The 22,769-nt window shown below is 36.7% G+C and overlaps 1 long non-coding RNA gene across 1 annotated transcript; it reads left to right on the forward strand.

Annotated features, from left to right (window-relative positions):
* Positions 1-1,362: 1,362 nt before the first annotated feature.
* Positions 1,363-4,658, forward strand: LOC133839987 (uncharacterized). Its single transcript, XR_009894159.1, has 3 exons — positions 1,363-1,537; positions 4,057-4,175; positions 4,272-4,658. It is a non-coding gene; the product is annotated as an uncharacterized LOC133839987 (long non-coding RNA).
* The last annotated feature ends 18,111 nt before the right edge of the window (positions 4,659-22,769 follow it).

Genomic DNA, 22,769 nt, shown 5'->3' on the forward strand with positions numbered 1-22,769 from the left:
TATGGCTTGAGTTGACTAGACTCGACTTCGAGCTCGGTAGTCAAAGTCGAACACGGAGTTGCGAGTCCATGCTTGTTGTAGTTGGACTTGGAGATCGCTTTTTGGGGGGCGTCCATTTGACCAGACAGAAAGCGAACCGACTCCATTAAAAATGCTCCACTAACTGCATTCCAAGAATTCATAAGTCAAAGATCGAATGTGCTGCTGTTGCTCTGGGTTCCAAAACGATAGTGGCCAGTTTTTCCCAGTCTCAGACTCAGTCGCATTGTAGATATGTTGTGTGTTGTGTTGTGTTTGTCTGGCCAGGGCCAACGCCACGAGACAACAAAGACTTCAAATTGAATAAATAAAGCGCAAGATTTATGCATACGAAATTAATAAATTGAAATATATGTACACAATGAATATTAGACACTCTCTCTGTGGAAAGCTCTTTAACAAGTGCAGCAGGCATTTAATTTTAATGCGTCGCCACTTTGCCACTCCCCCACTGTCGCTGCATGCCCCCGTCCATAAAGTTTATCAGCGGGCACAAACGAAAAGAGATTAACACGGAGTTTTTACCATCGCATGGCGAGAAACCAGATATGAAATATGCGCGATAAGACCAAAGTGCATTGGTGTCAAAAAACTACTTACATGAAGAATGCAGGCCAACTACGTACGTGAATATCGCGCTCTCTATCACACACTCCATCGTGCTATCTCTCTCTCTGTCTCTGGCTGGGTTCTTAAAATGTGTGTTCGAGTGGTAAAGTGATGAAATGCACTGCCACACACACACAGACACACACACAGACACAATCTTGTATTTACTTATGAACATGAGAATGAACCAAAACCCCTTCCTCCTCCTCCACCTCCTCCGCCCGTTCCCCTTCAGCCATCACATTCAGAGTCAGAGTCGCGGTCGCCAGCCAGTTTCAGTTTCATGAATGGGGCCCTGGGAGTCACAGCAACTCCAACAGCAACAGCAACAGCAACTGCAGCTGTAAGCTTCAAACTGTTGCAGCTGTTTCTGTGATCTGTTTGGTTGCATGAATGAATGAATGAATTGCGATGTCGATGGCGATGTTGATGGCGCCGGGGAACCGCATTGATCGAACTATTGTAATTACTATAAGATTATGCAAAATGCATATGCAATTAGTTTTGCCGCTGCACTTAAATTCTCAAGCCAGCCAGCCAGCTAGCTGGCCTAGCTGTATCTTTGTATCACTGTATCTGCATCTGTATCTGAGAGATTGGCTCGCAGTCTGCGACCGGCTCGCTGTCTCTCTCTCTCTCTCTCACTGTCTCTGTCTCTGTCTGTGTCTGAGTCATGGGGGCAACTGGTTTGACTTGACTGAGAACAAGTACAAACGTACCTCTAGTTGCAGTTACATTGCCAGTAAGTAGTTGCAAGCAGTGAAGTCGTCACAAAACCCCATAAAAGGGGCACGTTATAAAGCTATAGCTATAGCTGAAGAATTGCGATTGGACAGTGCTGGGCAATATTCAAATTACTTAACATTATCCTTTGAAGTCCTGGCAGTGAGTGAAATGTGTTACTTAAATTGGATATTGCTAAACTTCAGTTTAAAGTAGTGTTTATTTCAAAAGATTGTGTATTGCATTATTTTATGACTTATTTTGAGAGAACCCAAATTAAAGGCAGTTAACTCACCTAATGCAGTTCACAATCTGTTGAATTAATGTAATTTACGTTATTTATTTATTCAATTTATTGAATTTTCTTTCTCTATATCATTTATTTTCATTTACATTATTTTTAATTAATTTACTTATTTTTTCTACTATTCTGTTCCTTAACGCTAATATCCTTTAACTATGTGTGCTAACTGACATTTATTGTAGATTATTCATTGAAATGAAGTACGAACTGCTGAGAATGTTCTTGAATTAAGTTAAATTATATCTTTAGTTATTACTTATTACTAAGAATGGTTTTAAGACGATTCATTCTTATTTTTTCTTACTTTTGGAACGCATTATTCTTATAATAAGTATATTTATTATTTTTTTCTAAATAGAGTTTTTAACACTGCAGTACTTATTCCTCTACTCAAATGAGTTGAAAGAATTTGATTTAAATCTATATATTTATGTATATCCTGCATTTAAATTTTTTTTATTCTCTTAAATTAAAAACATTTTACCGAAATTTCTTATATATGAAAATTCAAAATTTGAAATCTGTTTATTCTCTATCATTTTGAAGAAATTTCTTTAAGAAAGTTCTAGCACCAAGTGAAATTATTTTCGAAAATATATATTTCAAAATAATAAGTAAATGCATAATAAAAATAATATTATATTTATGGTAATCAATATCGGTGAAATGGATATCATTTCATGAATGAACCGAAAAAATTTCTTAAACATTTTCTTGACAACTTTAAATTCTCTATATTTTGCATCACTGCATGCACTTCATTCTCTGGTTTCAAATCTAAAACATCTTTTAATAAAGTTAAACTATGCACTTCTTTCACAGATTTCAAAAGTTAAATATCTTCAAATAACGCTAAATTAAATATTCGTTGCAAATCTGTAAACAATTGTTTGGTCATCACATCCAAAATAGATTGAGAAAAGAATGGAATTTATCCACTCACAGATCGTTTTTCCCCCCACGTGTCTACGCACCTGACTGAAGTGACTGTGATATGAAGTCACGATATTGGAATGTGTGTCTTGATGATGATGATGATGACGAACACAATGTTGTGCAAGCCACAAGACAGAACTGCATCAACTGCAACAACCTGTTGGCATTTTGCAATTAAACTTGAAATCTTAAATTCAAATTTGAATTTAAATTTGAATATTCTAAAGACATTTTAAGATGCAGTTAGTCACGTCAATGAATTTAACTAATTACGAATAGAAAAGTAACAATATTAATTTGATGGTCCATTGTCTCGTTTGTCGACATAGGCATTAAGATTAAGAATGGAGTCAAATACCTAGAAATACCCAAAAAAATACAAAACTGCATCGAGAGATCAATGCCAGTCAATAATGAGCATCAAAAACGATGCCGATGGGAAACAACAAGGGAACTGCATCGCCATTGCCATCGCCATCGCCATCGCCATCGACAACGACATCGACAACGACGACATTCAACCTATCAGTATATAAAAATAATGTCTGTCCGAGTGTCTCCTAAAAACTGATAATAATGTCGCCTGCGGGAAATTCCTTTAGCGGCATTTAAGGCCACTTAATTATGCCCCGTTGAACTGAACTAAAACTCAAACTCGAGCTCAAACTCCAGCTCAACTCCAGTCTCCCCGCCTAAACTGACCAGGTTTCAGTTCAGTTCACTCTCTCTCTTTAAAAAAAAAACCGAAAAACCAATCCTAAATTCCTGGAATTTTGACTCTTGTTAAATATCAACTGCTGTATTTGTACACGCCGTCGACTGTCGACTGTCGGACTCTGTCTCCCAGTCTGAGACTCAGTCTCAGTCCCAATCCCTGTTGTTGTGTCTGCCTTCTGTCTGTCTGTCCTTCAGTCCGTCTGTCTTCTCAGTCTCAGTCTCAGTTCTCCTCTCCCCCGCTTGCTGCACTTTCCGTCTGTCTGTCTGTCCGTTTGTCTGTCGGTCTCTCGCGATGCGTGTGTGCGGTGTTTTATGCATTCTGTGCCCAGAAAGAACTTTTCAACCTGAACGACGCACTGAATAACAACATTATTCGCCTGCACAAAACTTCACTTCTTATCATATTCGTTAAAATTATCCATATTACTGTATTTAACTACAATTCAACTATGATTGAAAGGGATATCCTGTGACTATTTTTATTCTATATCTGAAATAAAATCCAATGATTGAAATCATTTGATTGTATTGGGTATTTGCCATTCTGATTATTTTTTTTTTTCTTTATCTGAAATTAATATAATCGTAATATATAGTTGTCTTTATAACTAAGCTGTAATTTCTTCAAAAATTTTTATTTTAAAAATATTATTGAAACGCAGATCCTTCGATAATCCTTGCTATATGCCATTTTTATTCTATTTTTATACCCTCTACCTATAGGTTAGAAGGATATTATAACTTTGCAACTCCAGGAATTGTATGTAACATTAAGAAGGAGGCATATTTTATTTACTACAATTCTTGGTAGCTTTAGCTGACAATCTGGTATATTTTATACTCGATGGTAAATATTGAATGTAGTACAGAATCAAAATACCAACTATATCCTTTGATATATTTTAATATTTTTACAGTATATTAATTTGTTATATTTTTTTAGAATAATACCACACTGGGTTGCTTTTATTTGAAACAGCTACCGGGTATTTCAATTCGAGCAAACTCGTCTTCGGTTTCTTACATGTTTTATAGTGGCTTTATTTAACTTAGGATCAAGTTCATTCATCAAATAAAAGAATACGTTATTAGTTTCACTTTGTAAGTATTCATTTCTTATCATTAAGTTAACAGGATCCATACAACTTTGTTTAATTAGGCATCACCAATGATTTTAAGATATGTATTTCTACTGCCTATTATTTTTTACTCAATAATTTAATTTTTTTGAAGATCCATAAGCTTGATAATACTCTTTAGTCGATTAAACGCAACCCATTCGGTATCCTACTTTTTTAACGTCAAATTTAAATTATAATATTATATTCTAGTCGGGTTCAATTTTCGCGTTTCCTTTAGAAATATGCAATGCCTAAATTTAAGCTAGAATTTTTGTGAATAAAACAAGATTGTTATTTAATATCATGGATTAGCATTTAAGAAATAATGAATTCATTTTTCTACCTTTATTACATTATGTATATCATCGTTACCCCTTAGAGCAAAAGTAAAAAATAGGTTTCCCTTAAAGTTTAATTTATTTATTTTAACTTATACTTTTTAACCCATTCACACATTTCGCAGCATTGGACTAACTTTTAATCACGCCAACTGCAGCACTTTGGCACTGCTGAATTCTCAGCTTACCTACAGCGGAAAAAGGAATGTGCATAACTTTGCGTTTCAAGCATTTAAAATAGTTCTAGCCAAGTTAATAAAGCTATTTATATTTGGTATCTCTCAACTGCATTCCTTTAACCTGAGCGTGACCTTTTGTGTGTGTGTTGCCACTTTACCATGGCTAAAGTTGATTATCAGTTGGTCAATGGTCTCTGACTTGATAGATGTAATCGCAAAACAGCAACGGCAACGAATAATAATAGTTGAGAAGCGAAGACAAGCATCTCTTGTGCGCTTTTTGCAGACACCTCGATCGAAGAGATCATCGAGATGCCGATGAGCGAACCAATTAGATCAAACGTTTACTCCTGCTGAGTGGCAAACAACTGCATGCAGCACTGTTGCATGCCCCATGCCCCAACTCCCAACTTCGCATTGCCTGCAGGCAAAGAGCAACAGAGTCAACGCTCAAGCTACAAAACCCGCCAATGTAAATATACACACACCACACACACACACCACACACACTCTACACACACACACACACTCAGTCAGATATCAGACATTCTTTCGGTCTACGGTCTACATTCAAGAGGCAAGCAACACAGAAGTGCAGCAGCGGAGAGGGGGAGGAGTGTGTGTGTGGAGCAGTGTGGAGAAGGGGCATCGATGATAATATTCATTCATTTGATCAAACCGCCGAAGACGTCAACAACAACCACGAAGCAACAGCAACAACAACAACAACAGCAACAGCAAACGACGACTTTCATTATGCCCCAATGGCCATGCCACCTCCTCAACCTTCTCCAACTCCTGCCACGACAACGATGGACAACAACGTCGACGACGACGACGACTGCAGCAACAAAGCAACTAAGCAGCGACGCCAGCAGCGACGTCGACGTCGACTTGCATTGCTGTTTAACCATTGGGCAGGCGATCGCTCGACCGCCCGAATGCAGTCCAAAATCAAATTGAACCGCAGCAAAGAAGCAACAAAATCATATTGCCAAAGTAGCAGCAGCAGCAACAACAGCAGCAACAACAGCAACAGCGGCAGCAGCAGCAACAAAATCAACATCCAACAAGAATAACAACAACAACTGCGCGCTTCACATCATTACACTGCAAGAAATCAGGGCGTGCATACCAACGTTGGCAAAGGTAACTGCTTCATTTTCAATGCAACTTTTTTATTAGAATATTTATGAGCGCATATTAGTTTGACTTACTTCTGTAAAGCTAATTTTATTTGATGTGAAAATTATGGGTGTACTTTCTGTAGCGTATACTTAATATTAAAAGAGACATGAAAGCATAAATTAGAAATTCGTGATGAAAATGTATAACTACTTAAACCTTGAACAATTACATTATTAGATTTAGTTCCCTATATAGAATTATCTTACGATTAAAGTCGAGGAACTCATTTACTTTGCTATCTATTATATTCTTATATGAATAAGAATTACTAATAACTATCTAAAGCTAAGAGCAGATAGAACTCGTTAATACTGAAGAACAAATTAAAATCTGAACTATATATTTTGATTTTTTTGTATGAAAATACTTAAAAAAATAAAATTAGTCTCAGCCAGTTTTCTATCAATCAAATGTATAAACTTGTATGAAACTAATATAGTTAGCTAAAAAAAAAACGTTATCCTTATCCGTACTAAAGTTAAAACCTTCAAAGTTCTTTCTAACCAAGCTATTTTAATTTTTCTGGAGGTCTTTCGTTAAAGAATATTCAATAAATTACGAGTCATTTACATGACTTTCGGTTTCCTAAGTTATAATTATTTATACTCCAGAGAATAGAGAGTTTTCGAAAATATCATAAATATGTAGTGGTGAAATTGAATTCGAATACCATTTAATTTATAATCTCTAAATCACATGCAGTAATTTAAGAGCGTTTATTAAATAGAGGTTATATCAAAAGATCTATTTAATAAATTTGACAAGAAAGTATTTTCTCTTGAATCATATTGAATTACAAGATTAGATATCAGTAAGGTATTAATATTATATTTGCATAAAATATATTTATGATTATTTTTCTTAGCGTTGATCTTCTTTCCCCAATTTCGTGGAGGTGTAAGGTTAGATCTTTGGCAATTGCCTGTTTCACCTGTGATTTTTGTGACAGTGCAGACAATCGACACATTCACTTATAGACTTAAAAAATCGATGAGAAAAGGAATATGTTGAACGGGCGGGCGTTTGGTCTGCTTGCTGCAGCACGGCTCAAAAACTGCTGCTGCTGTTGCTGTTGTTGCTGCTGCTGTCCCAAGGTCCGTTTGTCCGCCCATGCACACACACACACAGACAGACACGCATACACACGCACACAGTGAGAGGGAGACGAACACACAGACAGCAGACGAAGCAAAGACCTCTTTTTAATGTATTGCAATTCCAAGAATTTAGGAAGAGGAACGTGAGAAACTTTGTTTTTGTTATTTTCTTTTCTTTGCATTTCATTTCAAGATACGAAGCGAACGAAGGCTTCGCAGTCGCTGCTCTCCATCTCCATCTCTCTCTCTCCCTTCGCTATCCATTTCCATCTCGTTCATGCGCTGGGCACTTCTGCAATCCCTGCTGCAGTGGAGAGAGAGCGCGTGGAGAGTGTGTGTGGAGTGTGGAGAGTGGAGAGTGGAGACTTACGGCGGCTATTACTCTTACAGAGCTTGGGCCATGGCCAATGTTTGATTGCAGTCAGTTGCATGCCCCAGACATTCATATTGTATACACTTAAAGAGTTCTTTGTGGAATTTTCGTATTGCAGCAGCCAAAAACGGCGCATTTTAAGGTGAGAGCGAGAGAGAGAGAGCGTGTGTTTTGGCCATGCCAGACTTGGCTAATAAAGCCGGCGACAAGAGAAAGCCAAAAATTCCGAGACAGAAAGCCCCAGTTGGGGGCGGCCTAAGGAGCAAAGAGGGAGGCGGCAGCAGCCAAGGGCAGAGAGGAGGAGAGAGAGAGGGGAAGAAGCACTGTATGTTGCCACATTTAGTTATTCTGTTTGCTTGCCACATTCTCTGTTTTCTTTTCGCTTTGCTTGGCTTTTGTTTTTGTTTTGATTTGTTTTTGCATTTGCAGCGATTTTTGTTGCAAGCAGTTCATTTCGTTTTTGGGATGCTGCTGACGTTGCTGCTGCTGCTGCTGCCACCGCTTGTGGAATGTGCGCGCCGCCATCGTCGAGGCTGCATAATTTTTTTTTTGTTGCTGTTGTCGATTCTCTTGTTTATTGTTGTTGTTGTTGCTGTTGTGGCGCAGGGCAGCGACAAAATAGCAGAATCCTGTTGCCATGATCGTTAACAAGATGCCAAGACAACGGTGCGGCGTGGCGTGGCATGGTGTGCTGTGCTCTGTGCTGTGCTGTGGCATGGTGGCGTGGCAAGCAGGAATCTGGAATCTGTGGGAGCTTCGAAGCTTGGCAGCCAAATTAAATAGGCGCAAGCGCTTGAGTTAGCCACGAGTTTCTGCTGCCCATTCTCTCTCTCTCTCTCTCTCTCTCTCTTTCTCTCCCTGTCTTTCTCATTCCTTCTCTTTCTTTTCTTTCGACAACCGAGTTGATTGTCCTCTCACCTCAAGTTTTTGGCCTCAGTCTGGAGTTGTTGCTGCCTGTTGCTGTTGCTGTTGCTGCTTTTTGCATGGAATGCTGCCTTACGGGTAGAGAAAATCTTCTCACCTCAACAGGCAGCATCATCATTTCGTTGGCCCAATGTTGAGATCCGGATTGCGTTTTCAATGCAACACCAACAACAAAAACAACATCAACAACAACAACAACAACATTTCATTCTCAATACTCGAAACAAACTATAAATGCACTCGTTGGGAATTTGATAAGTATCTATGATTCGTAATGTTTACAGATCATGTTGCATTCTTCGCATGCTAAAGATCTTTTTTTTAATTCTTATTGATTTCCTAAGTTTTTTTTATCAAATTAAGAAAATTTTTAACATTTTTCTTTATCGAATTTATTAATTTATAAATCGACAACATTTTTGGAATGTTATTCATTAATCTGGAATTTTCTAAAGCAAAGCTTTATCACATTATTAAAATTCGGAACATAATTAAAACATATTTTTAGTAATCTGGAATTTTATTAAAGTGCATTTTTGAAATTTTAAACGTTTTTGAAAATTTTACTTAAAGGACACCTATAAAAATTTGGTTTTTGGAACATTTATTAGAAGTTATATGATCAACAAAAAAAAGAATAAGTAAAATTGGTGCTATTTTCTAATTTCCATCATTGCATTTTGTAAACATTTATGAAAAATTTATGATTTATGTGGTATTTTCTAAAAAAAGCTATTTTTGTTTTAAAGTCTAGAATTTTTTAATCTGGAATTTTACTCTCAGGAGTTTTAATGTTATTACATTTCAAAATGTTGCAATGTAGATAAAAAAAATAATATTTTAAAGAAAATTTGGAAATTAAATTGAAGCTTCCCTAAAAGAAATTCCGAATAATTTGATTAGCAATATCATAGCGACGATAAAAGGAATATATTATATTTATTAATGTTGTTCTTTTGTATTTGGTTATTTATGGCATAATTATTGTAATTTATTTAGTATCAAAAGTACTCTTTGTTATCCTTTGAATACATACAAGTATTAAAATTTTGACTCAATTAGTGCATTTTATAAATTATTTGATACACTTTCTAATTAACTTTTTAAGTACTACCTTTTATTTTTGGATAAGCAAACTCAAGATGTTAATAACAAAAATTTATATAACAAATATATAGCATTTATTCCAATATGTCAATACAAAAAATTCTTATACCGAATATATGGTTTTTAATCCTTTAACTCAGTATTAGAGTTGTCTCAGATATTATCTTCTAGGATTAACTTAGTTCTAAAATAATACTTAAATACATGAAATTGATGATGACAGGATTTCGTTTACTACTATTTCAGAAATCGAAAATAAATATTACATCAAATCTTAAAGATGTCAAATTGAATAATTGAAAAGCCACGATTAAACTTGTTGCGCTTAAAATGTGTAATTATCGCATTGATAGGCTAAATAAAAGATAATATTCTGGATAAGCAAATTAAAGATTTTAATAACAAAAATATATATTCTAAATATATGGTATTTATTCCAAGATGTAATAATATAATTCAGTATTAATGTTGCCTCAGATATTATCTTCTAGGTTTAACTAATATCATTGATTCTAAAACGGAATAATGAATAAATGAATGAAATTGATGACAGGATTTCGTTATAACATATTATGATTTCAGAAATCGAAAATAATTATTATCAGCAAATCTTAAAGATATCGAATTGAATAATTGAAAAACGTCGATTAAATGGTTGCGCTTAAAATGTGTAATTATCGCATTGATAGGCTAAATAATAGTGTATATAGCGACTTATTATGGCCATCATCAGGTTTAGGCGTTGATCATTTGTTAAGTAGAGACAGAGAGAAGGAGAGGGAGAGGAGCGTGTCGAGTCAGTGTGAATAAGTGGACGCGATGAGCCGTAAGGAGCAACTTCAGCAACAGAAGCAGAAGGAACAGAAGGAAGGCGTTGCTGTTTTTCTTTTGAATTCGGCTTTTGACGATGGTCAACGAAAGAAACGGACTTGGAGTTGGAGTTGGAGTCGTCGTAGTCTGATGTTATTCCTGAGCTGCATATTGTTCATTATGATTATTTCTGGCAGGCATTTTGGCTGCGTTGACTGCGGCAGCGACTGCGACTGAGGCAGAGACTGTGCAAAAATCCGCACATAATCTCGCAAAACCAGTAGAACAACAACAAGAAGTCGCCGCCACTTCGGCACTTAGGACGTGGATGTGGATATGGATGTGGATATGGACTTGGGATGCTGCTCTGCTCATTTATAATGGGAAATGTGTGTGAGAGAAGGCGCAAGGCGCAGGCGCAAATCCCTTTTCATACCTTTGCCTTACCTTTCCTGTCAGTTGTTGTTCTTGTTGTTGTTGTTGTTGTCGGGGTCGCCGTTGTTATTGTTGTGCGTCTTGTCTGAATGTGTCTGAATCTCAGCCACAGTCACAGCCTCCGCCACAGCATCATCGGCTTTTGCTTTTGGGTATTTTGTTGTTTTTCTGCTGTTGTTGTCTTTTTGCGCTCTTCTTTTGTCCTGTGCGCATCGCATTCGAATTTTCCCAGAAATGTTAATTATAATACATATACATAACACATATTCATACATAATTACTCGCATTTTTTCCATGTCCATATCCTGTTTATGCCTCTCTGCATTCCCTTTGCGCCTCGTCGTTTTGTTAATGCGCTAAATAAATTTGCATGCTATGCGTTTTTTTTTTGAATGCCTCTTGTTTATTTTTGCGGCATCGAAAAACATTTTAGAGGGACGAACGCAGCTTGATTTCTTCTTAAAGAGCATCGGGATTCTATGAAAAAGGTGTTCCCATCACACTAAAAAGATCAAGAATAGATCTGATATTTCACTCACAAAGATTGGGTATAAACCTGATTAGGGGTGTAAAGTGCCCTTATTTATAGCATGATTTTTTCTGTGATCCTTTTAATCATTCTTAGTTATTTCCTTACTTAATGAACACTATCTAAAAAGGGAAGAAAATGTTCTTAACTTGTTTAATATATGTTCCATCTATGAAAATGTTGAGCAAAATATAACAAATATGTAAGTAAGGGTGTTCTTAATACTTAATACTTACTTAGTACTTAATATATCCCAGAAATGCAAAATGATAGTTTTATTTCCTAATTTTCTGAAATATTTACCTGATCTTATATGCTGATGCTTAGTAAAATAAGCATTCAAAAAAAAATTAGTAATAACAAAATAAAAATAAAAATCATTATAATTTTTTGTCAATTACTTAGAGACAATTAAATATAGAAGATCTTATGATATTATTATTTGTCTTCATGTAAGGAAGTAAATTACTTAATTTGATTATTTTTATCATATTAGTCGGAATCTTAGCAGAGTAGAATCTTAGATTAATTATCTTAAGTTTCCATAAAGACATGTTATAGTTATAGTGTATTTTTTTAAATATTTTCCTATAAAAGGAAGCTAATGCATTACATTTTATTGCCTCCCATTTCAAATAAATTAAAATTACATAAGATTAGAAAAAAACAAATATAGTTTTTATAGAAAAATAAAAACTAACAAAAATAAAAACAATGATGACTGTCATATTTTTTTAATGTGATTATGCGTATGCATTTCAACATTAAATTATGTAATACAATACACGACAATTAATTAAAATATTTTTTATGAACGCTCTTTATGTAATTCAAGAGCTTTACAATATTTGGGTAATTAAATTATTTTAATTGCCGTTCTGAAACGAAAAAAAAAAATAAATAAAGAAAAATGAAATGTGCATACAGGCAAATGTTGAAAAGTTTAAACAATTTGCTACAACGCAATTTTTAAGTCTTCTATCAAAAAATCGCCGCCATTATGTTTTTCGACGCTCTCAAAAAGAACAGCAACAACAATAACAACAGCTACAATAATAACAACAACAAAAACAACTGCGGCTGCGGCAGCGGCAGCGACAGCAAAGAGCAATAGTGAATAGCCCTCCCACTTCTCGCGCACCCCAAAAGCCCACAAAGCATGTTAACGAAAGCTGTTGCGGCTCTCCAAATAAAAACGACAATAACAACAAAAATATGTCAAAAACTAACAAAAGCTAGTATCTCTCTCACACTTACACATGCTCCCGCACACATGACACACACGAACACGAACACGAACGCGAGCAAACGTACGCACACATGCAAGCGTACCCCACTCACACTCACACATACACGCACACAGTTAGGCAAGCGCCAATTGATCGCTCACACGCGCACATGTGCGCGAATTTCTCACCTACACATATGCTCTCTTTCATACACACACGTTCGCGTCAATACCAATGCATACGCTCATACTAATCGCAGTACAAACGTTGATGAAGGTGGAGGTGTGGAAAGGGGGGGTCGACGAGACGAAGATCACGTAGTGAGACTGTGACTGGGAGATAGGTGAGAGGTGGGCACAAACACACATTAATTGACGTCGGCGTCGACGTAGACGTAGACGTCGCGCGAAGAGCGTGAGAGCAATACACACACACACACACACACACGCATACATAGTATGAACGAGTACGTATGTATGTGTAAGTTTGTATGTACCTACATACATACATACAAACAAAGAGCATGGGGCCACTAACGCCACCCTGTCTTGCCAACAAAGCGATAATGAACGAAAGACTCGACTGTAACTGCGACAGCGACGGCGACTGCGACTGCAGATGGGAGCCACGAAGGGGGAGGGGAAGGGAGTGGAGTTGTGGGCATTGCAAACCAGTTGCGGTGGCAAGTCGCAATACCAATACCGCATTCCAAACCAAAGAGGTTAGACCTCCGCCGCCGTCATTTCATTCACAATTTTCAACATTGCAGCCGCGCAGCAGCAGCAGAAGCAAAAGCAGAAGCAGACTGCACATTGCTGGAGTTGTGGTTGTGGTTGTATTTGTAGTCAATGTTGTTGGTAGCTTGCACTCTGCTGCTGCTGCTGCGACTGTGCGATTGACTCTTTGTGCTTGGCATGCGACACAAACACGGACACGGACATTGTTTTGACTTTGAAAGGGGGGCCCTAAAAATATGTTTTGACTATGTTTTTAATACAACTTTTGCCTTTAACTCACTCTCTTTATGCGCGCTCTCGCTCTCTAACTTGCTCTCTTAAAGCCTTGGAGTGTACTTTGAACTCAACGTTGATGAAATGCTGCCACGACGGCAATATGATTCATTTGTGGCTGCTTCTTCGCAGCATAACCTGTTGTCTTAATTTCTTACTCAAATGGCAAAGCGAATTACAATAAATTCCTTAACTAGTCGTGTAATCGTGTTATCATCATTATTTACAATTACAAACACACACAAACACGCTTGCAAGCACATTACTGATACACAGCAAGAAAAAAGAAAAAGCACAAAATGAAGAGAGTGCAAAAACATTTGTATTTTGCTTTGTAGTTGGAGTTGTCAGCGTTGCCACTTGACAAACAAAAAATAGTGCTGACTACTCGTTTGCTCTATTTTTCGCTCTCTTTAGTTTTGCGCAGTGCATTGCGTATGCCGTCGCTTTGCCTATGCGTAGCCCGTACATTAATAATAACAGCAGCAGCAGCAGCAGCAGAAGCGACGCAGAAGTCGCAGCGCCAGCAGCAGCAACTTGCATACAACTTTTTTTTTCTACTCCGCCAACTGCGACGTGCCAGACGTGTGTACACACATGCATACATAACATACATACATACATACATACCTACACATACTTCAATGTTACCTAATTAAAGTTTACAAGTAGAAGTAGACGCTGTCGCAGTTAAAGCAACATCAACAGCAGCAGCAGCAACAATAATAATAATAACAGCAACAGCATGATTCATTGGAATGCAAAGAATTTTTATATGTTTCTATCTACATATGCTCAGTGTGCATGTGTGTGTGTGTGTGTGTGCGATGAATGATTTTGTAACAAACAGAAACAACAACAACAACAAGAGCTACATCAACACCCTAAAAACATCAAGGCAAACACTGCGCATGTGGAATGCAGCAGTAATGGGGCCCAAGCATAACAAAAGCAGACAGAGCCCAACCAGGCTGACAGACAGAGAGACAGTTAGTCAAATAGATAAGCAGACGGACAGACAGAAAGAGCGAGAGAGATTGATAGTCAGTTTAAAGTCGAAGCGAGACAAATACAGCGCCCAATAGATAGACAAATCTGGATGATGGAACCAACACACCAACAAACAACACTCGGTAACTTTCAGAATGATATGCAAGTTGAATGAGGAATTTGATTAGGAAATCGTCATAATTGGGCCGATATATGTTACTTCTAAAACTTGACTATAGAACATTCCAAGCACACACACACACAACTTGTACTTCCCCAAAAACAGAGATCGTTAAAAAGAAAACCTTGCGTGGGTTAAACCCTATGTAGTTTACATGTCTTAAAGATTAAATTCCCTGGGAATTTACTTTTATGGTAGCCATAAGTTAAACGTGTCTAATTTTATTATTTATAGAGCAGTAAGCTTAATGTAGATCCAATAAGAATGTTAATAAAGAAATGTTAGTTGAGTAAATGCGTAAATTTATAATATTTATTTAAAACCTACTTCTTGAATACTTAAAAGAGATCTTTAAGTGCAACAAGCACTTGAAGAGATATTTTGAGACTAAAGTAGAGAACTTCTTTCTTTATGAAGACTCGATAAAGACTCTATAAGCATGCAAAACTTATATTTAATTATGCTGATGCAAAATTTTCCTTAATAACTCTTATATTATGAATTCTTCAGATTCTAAATCTTTCCAATAATATCTTTGTTTCATACCATGAACGCATAACTAAAATTTCCACTATAAATTTTCTTCAATTTGGAGATATAAACATGCAAATACTTTGATCCCGCATAAGCGATAATTTCCTCAATATCTCATTTATTAAGAACTCTTGATTTATTAATTTGTTCAATGAATTATTTTGTGTACTTTCAACCTCTATATTTTTCCTCAGTAAATTTAGTTTCAAGATTAAATTAAGATAATACATTTGTATTCTAATAATATATCACATTTTAATCATTTAGCCGTGATCTCTTTGCTTTATTTAATTCCATAAATATACTACACATTAATTAATAAACTCTAATATTCCTCCCCAATCAAAGATACTTTCAGAAATCCATTGTCCAATTTAGCCTTCTACGATAAATAGGCAAATCTTAAGCAATCTTTAAGATCCTCGAAAAATGAATTTCGTTTACATTTCCATTTAAATATAATCGTAATCGTATTATTCTTACTCTGCTTACACCCAAAATGTTTAGCCATTCTTAAGTTTTCAGTACCATTAGATAAATCGCATCCATTATGCAGTGATCGATTTTGAGATCAAAGTCAATTTACATTATAAATCGATAATGATTTAGAGAGATAGCGATGCATCCCACTCTAGTGGGAACTCCCAGCTCAGTCATTCCCACACAGACACGAACACACACAGACTCCTACACAATGACTGAGAATGATATTGAGAATGAACGACCTAGACGAGCAATAGACCAGAAGACCATGAAGTGCATAAAGCAACACCACCAGACTATACAGAACTCAAGTGTCTGGCTGGGTTAATAATGGGATTGCATTGTAGGCGGTGTTTTTTTTTGTCTTGTTCGAAAAAACAGAATACAAAAAATATCAACGACGACGGCATTATGCATAACAAACAAATTGGGCATATTTCTCGGTCTGTCTGAGATTGTTGTGGGTTCTGTTTCAATTTCGGAATATCTCTTGCTGGACAAGATATCAGTATTATTATTGGTCGCTGTGTCGCTGCGTGTGTCAAGCCAAGTGACTTGGTCAGCACTCATTTGGCATTAGCTGTGGGTATCGCATCGCCATCGATGCATTGCAAAATTCGTAGAACTCATTGAGCAGGCATTTGAAATAGGAGCAGGCGATCGCTAGGGTTTTCTTTAGAACCAAGTCGAAGGCGAAGGCGTCGTCGTCGGTCAGTTGCATTTACGATTGCATTCGGCATTCAATATTTAGTATTCGGCATTCAGCAGTCGACTGTCGGCACTCATCACTCGGGCATTGGGTTTTCCTGGAATTTCGACAGTACTGAGACATCTCTTTGGGAGGCCCAATACAATTTAGTCAGCGTGTAATCATTTTTGCTGACAACCACTTCCTGTGCCACAGATTACCACAGCAGCAATAAAAACACACACAAGCAAGGACGTGCCAATTGCAATTGCTGAACTAAGCAATACTCTGTGCAGCAAAAAATTCTTATTGCACTTCAATATTTAAACGGAGATAAACAAGACGATGTTGTAGGAATTAAATTTATTAATAATTTTGAAGATTATGGAATTTTGCAATCTGTTTTATTGCTACAAAATAAGAAAGAAGTTTATTTTCTTTGATTCTTAGTAATTTGTAACAAGTTTTATTCAACTGCTCCATTTATTGACAATAATTAAGACCGAAACAACACTAATTACTTCTCAATACAATATTATTATAATCTTCTTTATTGCAACATAATGTGCAAACCAAAATATTTTGATACAAACCAAGTAAAATTATTATAACCATTAAAACCATTAGTGTTGAATTGAGTTAAAAATAAATAGAAAGAAATTTAATATATAAATTATTCCTTATTCTTTTTAGTGGGAAATGTTAATCCATTACACAAATTGAATGTAAGTGTGAAATATATTTGAATACCAAATTTGAAATCTTTACCCTAAATATAAGCCAAGAAATAAGCTCCCTTTTGAAGGAACAGACATAAAGAATAAATAAAGCTCAAACAACTGATTAAAAATGTAAGAATATAATTTCAAATTTTAAAAATCCGAACTACTTTCTTATGTACCGTTCAAATTACTCCGGCAAAACCATTATACCCATTCACAGTAAGTACAGGGTATCGTGAATGTAAAGTGATTACGAGTTGCTCTCTTGGAATCGATCTGCTGTCCCGTTGTCAGCTCCTGTGGCCAGCATTGTGTGTGTGTGTGCGTGGGTGTGCCAATATCAAAGTGACAGTGCCGCAATATTATCGAAGAAGAATTCCTCTCCTCCTCCTCCTTCGTTTCGTCTCAAGTGTGGGAAGTGATGTGTTGATTACAAACAAGTCGAGGGCCGAGGGCCACATATGGTTTTTTTTCTTTCAGGCCGTTGCTGACCTGTGACCTCTGACCGTGATTTAGAGGACATCAAAAAGGGCAGACCGTTAAATTTCTTGGAATCGAAGGAGGTGCTCATCTTGGATTACTGTAAATATGCAATCAATTCTTATCGACAAACGAGCGTGAGATACTTTCCATTCTCACCGAGAGGAAAAAAAACATCAAAAAACCAACCAACACATAACAATTGCAACTAAAAACCATTCATGAAAATACACAACAAGATGATTTTTTTTCGGGAACTAATTTGTGCAGTTTTATCTGTTGTGCCGACACAAAGGATTTATCACCCCTCGAAAAAAAGTAGAATAGGGAACCGGGAAGACTCGTTAAGGACGAAACCTGAAGGAAACACACGCTTTTACACAAACACAAACAACACACGATAATTCAGCGGAATTTTGGCAAACGATAAACTGAAGTGAAATGTGGGAACTAACCAATTAATGAGAATTCAATAAGAAATAGTAAAAAGGTGTTTCAAGAAAACAAGCAACTTTAATTGCAAGTTTATTTATTGATTAAGATTCCATTGAATATTAATGAATAAACAAATAAATGTAATTAGCAAAAATTCAGGAATGCATTGTTTGATCTTTATACCTAGCTAAAGCGATCAATTGAAAAAGATTTTACTGTTTACTCAATAAATATTCGGAAAATTAATATCTTATAGAATATATTATCAATAATCATAATAAGAATAATAAGACTAAGACAATTAATGATTATTTCATTAATTGAAAAAATAGTGTAGGGTAATTAATAATTCTTTCAGTTAGACTGCATCGCAAAATATTCTAGTTATATTAAATATGTTATGCAAATTATGTTTTATATAAATACTCATTTTAATTAAATAAAAAATATTTCATTGGATTCATTTTTGATCACAATGTATTTCTTAAAAACCGTCTATAATTTCTCTTACTTTATTTAAGGGAAATAGACTAACAAATATTATACTTTAAAGTATTCACAGTGAAACTTTTCTAATTGAGCAGCTCTTTTATTAAGAAGGACACTTTTTATGAAACGCTACTTTTGAATTTCATACATATCAAACTCTGTGGGGATGCCACCCCCATAGGCCGGACAACAATTGTGCAAATTTCACAATACTATATATTAAAAAGGTTACATATAATCAAAATTACTACTAACATCATTACTAAAGCGCTGACAAAAAAGCCTTGAGCTTACAGTATTATAAAATAAACTCCTTTTCAGCATTCTCCAGAAAAAATATATCTCCAATGTCAGTTACTTGTGGAATGAAAACTTGTAATACATTTTTGAGCTTCCTTTTTCTGTTCTGAAAGTGCTAAGCATATTTTAATGCATTTTGCTTCCAAGATTTATGCATTTTACTATGTTTAATTTATTATATGTATGTATGTTTTCAAAGTATTATTTAAAGAATATTCAAATGTTAGTTGATTTTTAAAACCTTAATGGTGTCGCCTATCTTGATAGGTGCTTTATGATCCACCTTTTTATATGCCATTTACCATAGTCACTTAACCGCATTCATGCAATGGGCTGACCCGCATTACTGCAGTGTTGCACCCACAAAAAAAAAGAGAAGAAGAAAGAACCTAGGAACCGAGACGCCACAACGCCAGTTGCAACTGCAACTGCAGCTCTTTTCTCACATTGAATGCTTCTCGTGTGCTGTTTGCGTAGCTTTTGAAGTTGCAGCGACAACATCATCACCCAACTCTAACTTCAACTCCGTCTCCGTCTCTCTATTGCTATTACCATCATTGCCAGCGTCATCGTCATCGTCAACGCCATTGGCAACGCCATCGACATCGACATCGCCAGCATCACCCGCTTGTCTCGTCTCCATTTGTCCACTGCAGTGGATTGAAGTTGTTGTTGTTGCTGTGACTCTGTTGTTGGTATGTTAAGTGCGTGGCTTGTTGGGTCTGGGCCACGTTGTCGCACATTTGAATATGAAAAGCGTCGAGTTGAGTCGAGTCTGTGTCTGTGTGTGTGTTTGTACTTTGTGTATTTGTGGTCTATGGAATGCCTGGAATGCAGTTCGTCCGCTCCGCTTTGCTCGGCCCATTGTTATCAGTTACGCCTTGAGCAAACTCCAATAGTCTTGAGAGGAGTGCCTACAACAGCACCTATAACATAGAAGCGAGTTAACTGGCCACTAACTACATAGTAGAAGTTGTTGTAGGGTTCGGCTTTGGCATATCTGCATACAATGCACACACACACACACACACACACAGAGAGAGTGAGAGACAGACAAAAGGCATTGCTAATTTTTGCCAAATAAGGCTGGCATCACAAGCATCATCAAGCAGTAGCTGCAACAAAATGCTGTGGCAAGTCCAACGGTCATTTCTGCAGCCAAGAATGCGGAAGAATGACTCAAGAACCTGAGTCTGTGTGTGTGTGCATTTGTATTTGTGTGTGCAATAATTCGAAAATAAATGCACAGGAAAGAAAAAGCGCTTAGCGTTTCCATCTCTCCATCTGCATTTCCATCAGCATCTTTAGCTGTATCTGCATCTGTATCTGCATCTGCATCTGTATCTGCATCTGCATTTGTAGCTGTATCTGTATCTGCACATGCAATTGCCAACTCGCAGACGAATAGACAACGGATGTGTGTTCTCTCTGTGTGTGTGTGTGGTTGTGTCTTGTGTCTGACTGCGCCAAGAGCTATGACTGCTGGCAATCTGGGGTCTTGTCTAGAGATGGCCATGGCAACAGCGAAGCGAGCGAACACGAAAATCAGCAGCAAGCAACAAGCAACAAACAGCAAGCAACACAAACAACAACAACAACAAACAGCTAGTTGTGGAATGCTAACGGAGCTTTGTCTTGAAGTTTTGAGTAATGCTACTTTGTACTACAGATAATTCAAACGTGAATTTATTATTATTTTAGCTTAACTACGTGTGATTAAACTAATTATCTTTATTAGAGCATCAGCTCTTTTACTTCTTAAGCAATAGTTGGGATTTACTTTTATATATAACTTCCCAAAGCTCTTCCTACATTTAATCGAAAGCTTTAAACTTTTAGGTAATCAACTATTTTAAGTATTTCTTTTTTATAGTATTCAAGAGCAATAGCTCTTTGATGTCTTAATCAATAGTTATGCTTTAAGTTTTATCAATCGAATGCTTAACGCTAATTCCAAATTGACTAGATATGTAGAATTCTTGCATTATTTTCTATAACTTTAATCTATAGAATTTTGCATCTCCAATTAATTTGCCTTAAGTATTACAGTATAGTTAGATTCAATCCGAAGCTCAAATGTTCCCAAAGCTTATTTTTAAATGGAATAAATAGCTTAAAACTTGTAGGACAGTACTTGTAAGACACAAGCTAAAAAGACTTTCTTTCTAATATTCATATGTCAGGTTTTGTATGGTACCTTTCTTTAACTTCAATTGTTTTTTAAAAAAAGAGAGCACGTTTTTTCTTTCTGTGTACAATTGTTGAACAAAAATCTCATCTAAGGTATGTCATAAGGATTTACCATTTATGGAACTAATTTAAAATATTAAATATCTTGATCATTTTCCAAAGTTGCCATTATAGTTTAATCTGTGAAGGTATGAGCCTTCCAGAAACTTGTTAGGTATAAATAAATAAAGTAATCATAAAAAGGTTAAAGTTTATTAAATAAAACTTGAAATTTTATATTATGTTTTGTGTGCTGCTTACAATTTTCCCCATTAATATTGAAAATAAATGCATATATCTTAAATTAAAAGCATTTGTTTGTTCATTTTTTACTCATATTACCCAAAGACTTGCATTTTGTCGATAAATATAGCAAATTTCTAAGCTAATGTGCCTTTTTATGGAGCTCTTCTTCTTTTTCATACAAAAGCACTTTTAGAATTTGCGAAGACAACAACTTAACCTAATGTCTGAGGAGCTTTTCATCAAATATAGCTTTAATGTAAAGCTCTTCTTTACTAAGATTGTTACGCAGTCGGCAAAGCTCCTTCAGCAATTGCTGTTCACTATACTAAACTTGCCACCGTCTTTAAGCTTTTCCAAGAAAAACTCTGATTCGTTTTTGGATACTTTGTGCTCATCTCTAAGCTGCAGCTTGAGCGGCGTATCAATTAAAGCTGTGCTGCGAAGCAGCCGGGGGGATACTTGCTGCCTGGAGTATAGTTGCCACCTTGGACAGCTGCGGTGTCAGAGCAACAATCAATCAAAACATCATCAACAGCAGCAACAGCAGTCAAAGCAGCAGCAGAAGAAGCAGCAGAAGCAACGTTGCCTCGTCTCCATCTCCTGTCGCTGTTGGCTATGTTTAGCCATGTTTGCCATATACTCAGACGCACACACACACACACACACATACTAACAGCAAAAGAGACATTTGTGATCTAACTGTCTGTGACAAATTTTATTTCTGTAGCGGATCGGCGACGTCTGTCTCGTGCATCCCCCTTGCAGCTTCGCCCCGCCGCTTGGCCGAGTAAAAAGCGCTCAACAACAACAACAAAGTAAAACAAAAAAAAAGAAAAAGCTAATGTCACTTCGCAGCATATTTAAAAGCACATAAAGATGTTTATACCAAAAATAACATGCAAAGCAAAGCAAAGCAAAGGCAAACGACAAACGGCAAAACAGCAGAGCGAACGATCTGCACCCCAAAAAAACACACCACCTCCCCACCCCCGAAAGCTCCCTCCTGCTGCACACATTTGCACCTCTCGCCGCTCGTCCATCGCCCATCGCAGCAGCAGCAGAAGCAGCAGACAGACGACGCGACTGCGGCCCGTGGACCAAACAGTCAAAAAATAGCCTAGCGACAGGCCAAAAATAAACGAAAGCAGCAGACGACGCCGACGTCAGCCGCGGTTCTGTTGCTGCTGCTGCAGTCGGCAGCTGCAGTCAACGTCTCAGTCGCAGCGAGCGTCGCCGTCGCAGTCAACGTTGCCCGGCTGGCAATAATGTCGCAACGGTGGCGCTCCGTTCAAAAAACCAAAAGCAGAAAACAAAAAAAAAGTGT

The sequence above is a fragment of the Drosophila sulfurigaster genome, chromosome 3 (assembly GCF_023558435.1).
Source record: "Drosophila sulfurigaster albostrigata strain 15112-1811.04 chromosome 3, ASM2355843v2, whole genome shotgun sequence".
Lineage (NCBI taxonomy): Eukaryota > Metazoa > Arthropoda > Insecta > Diptera > Drosophilidae > Drosophila > Drosophila sulfurigaster.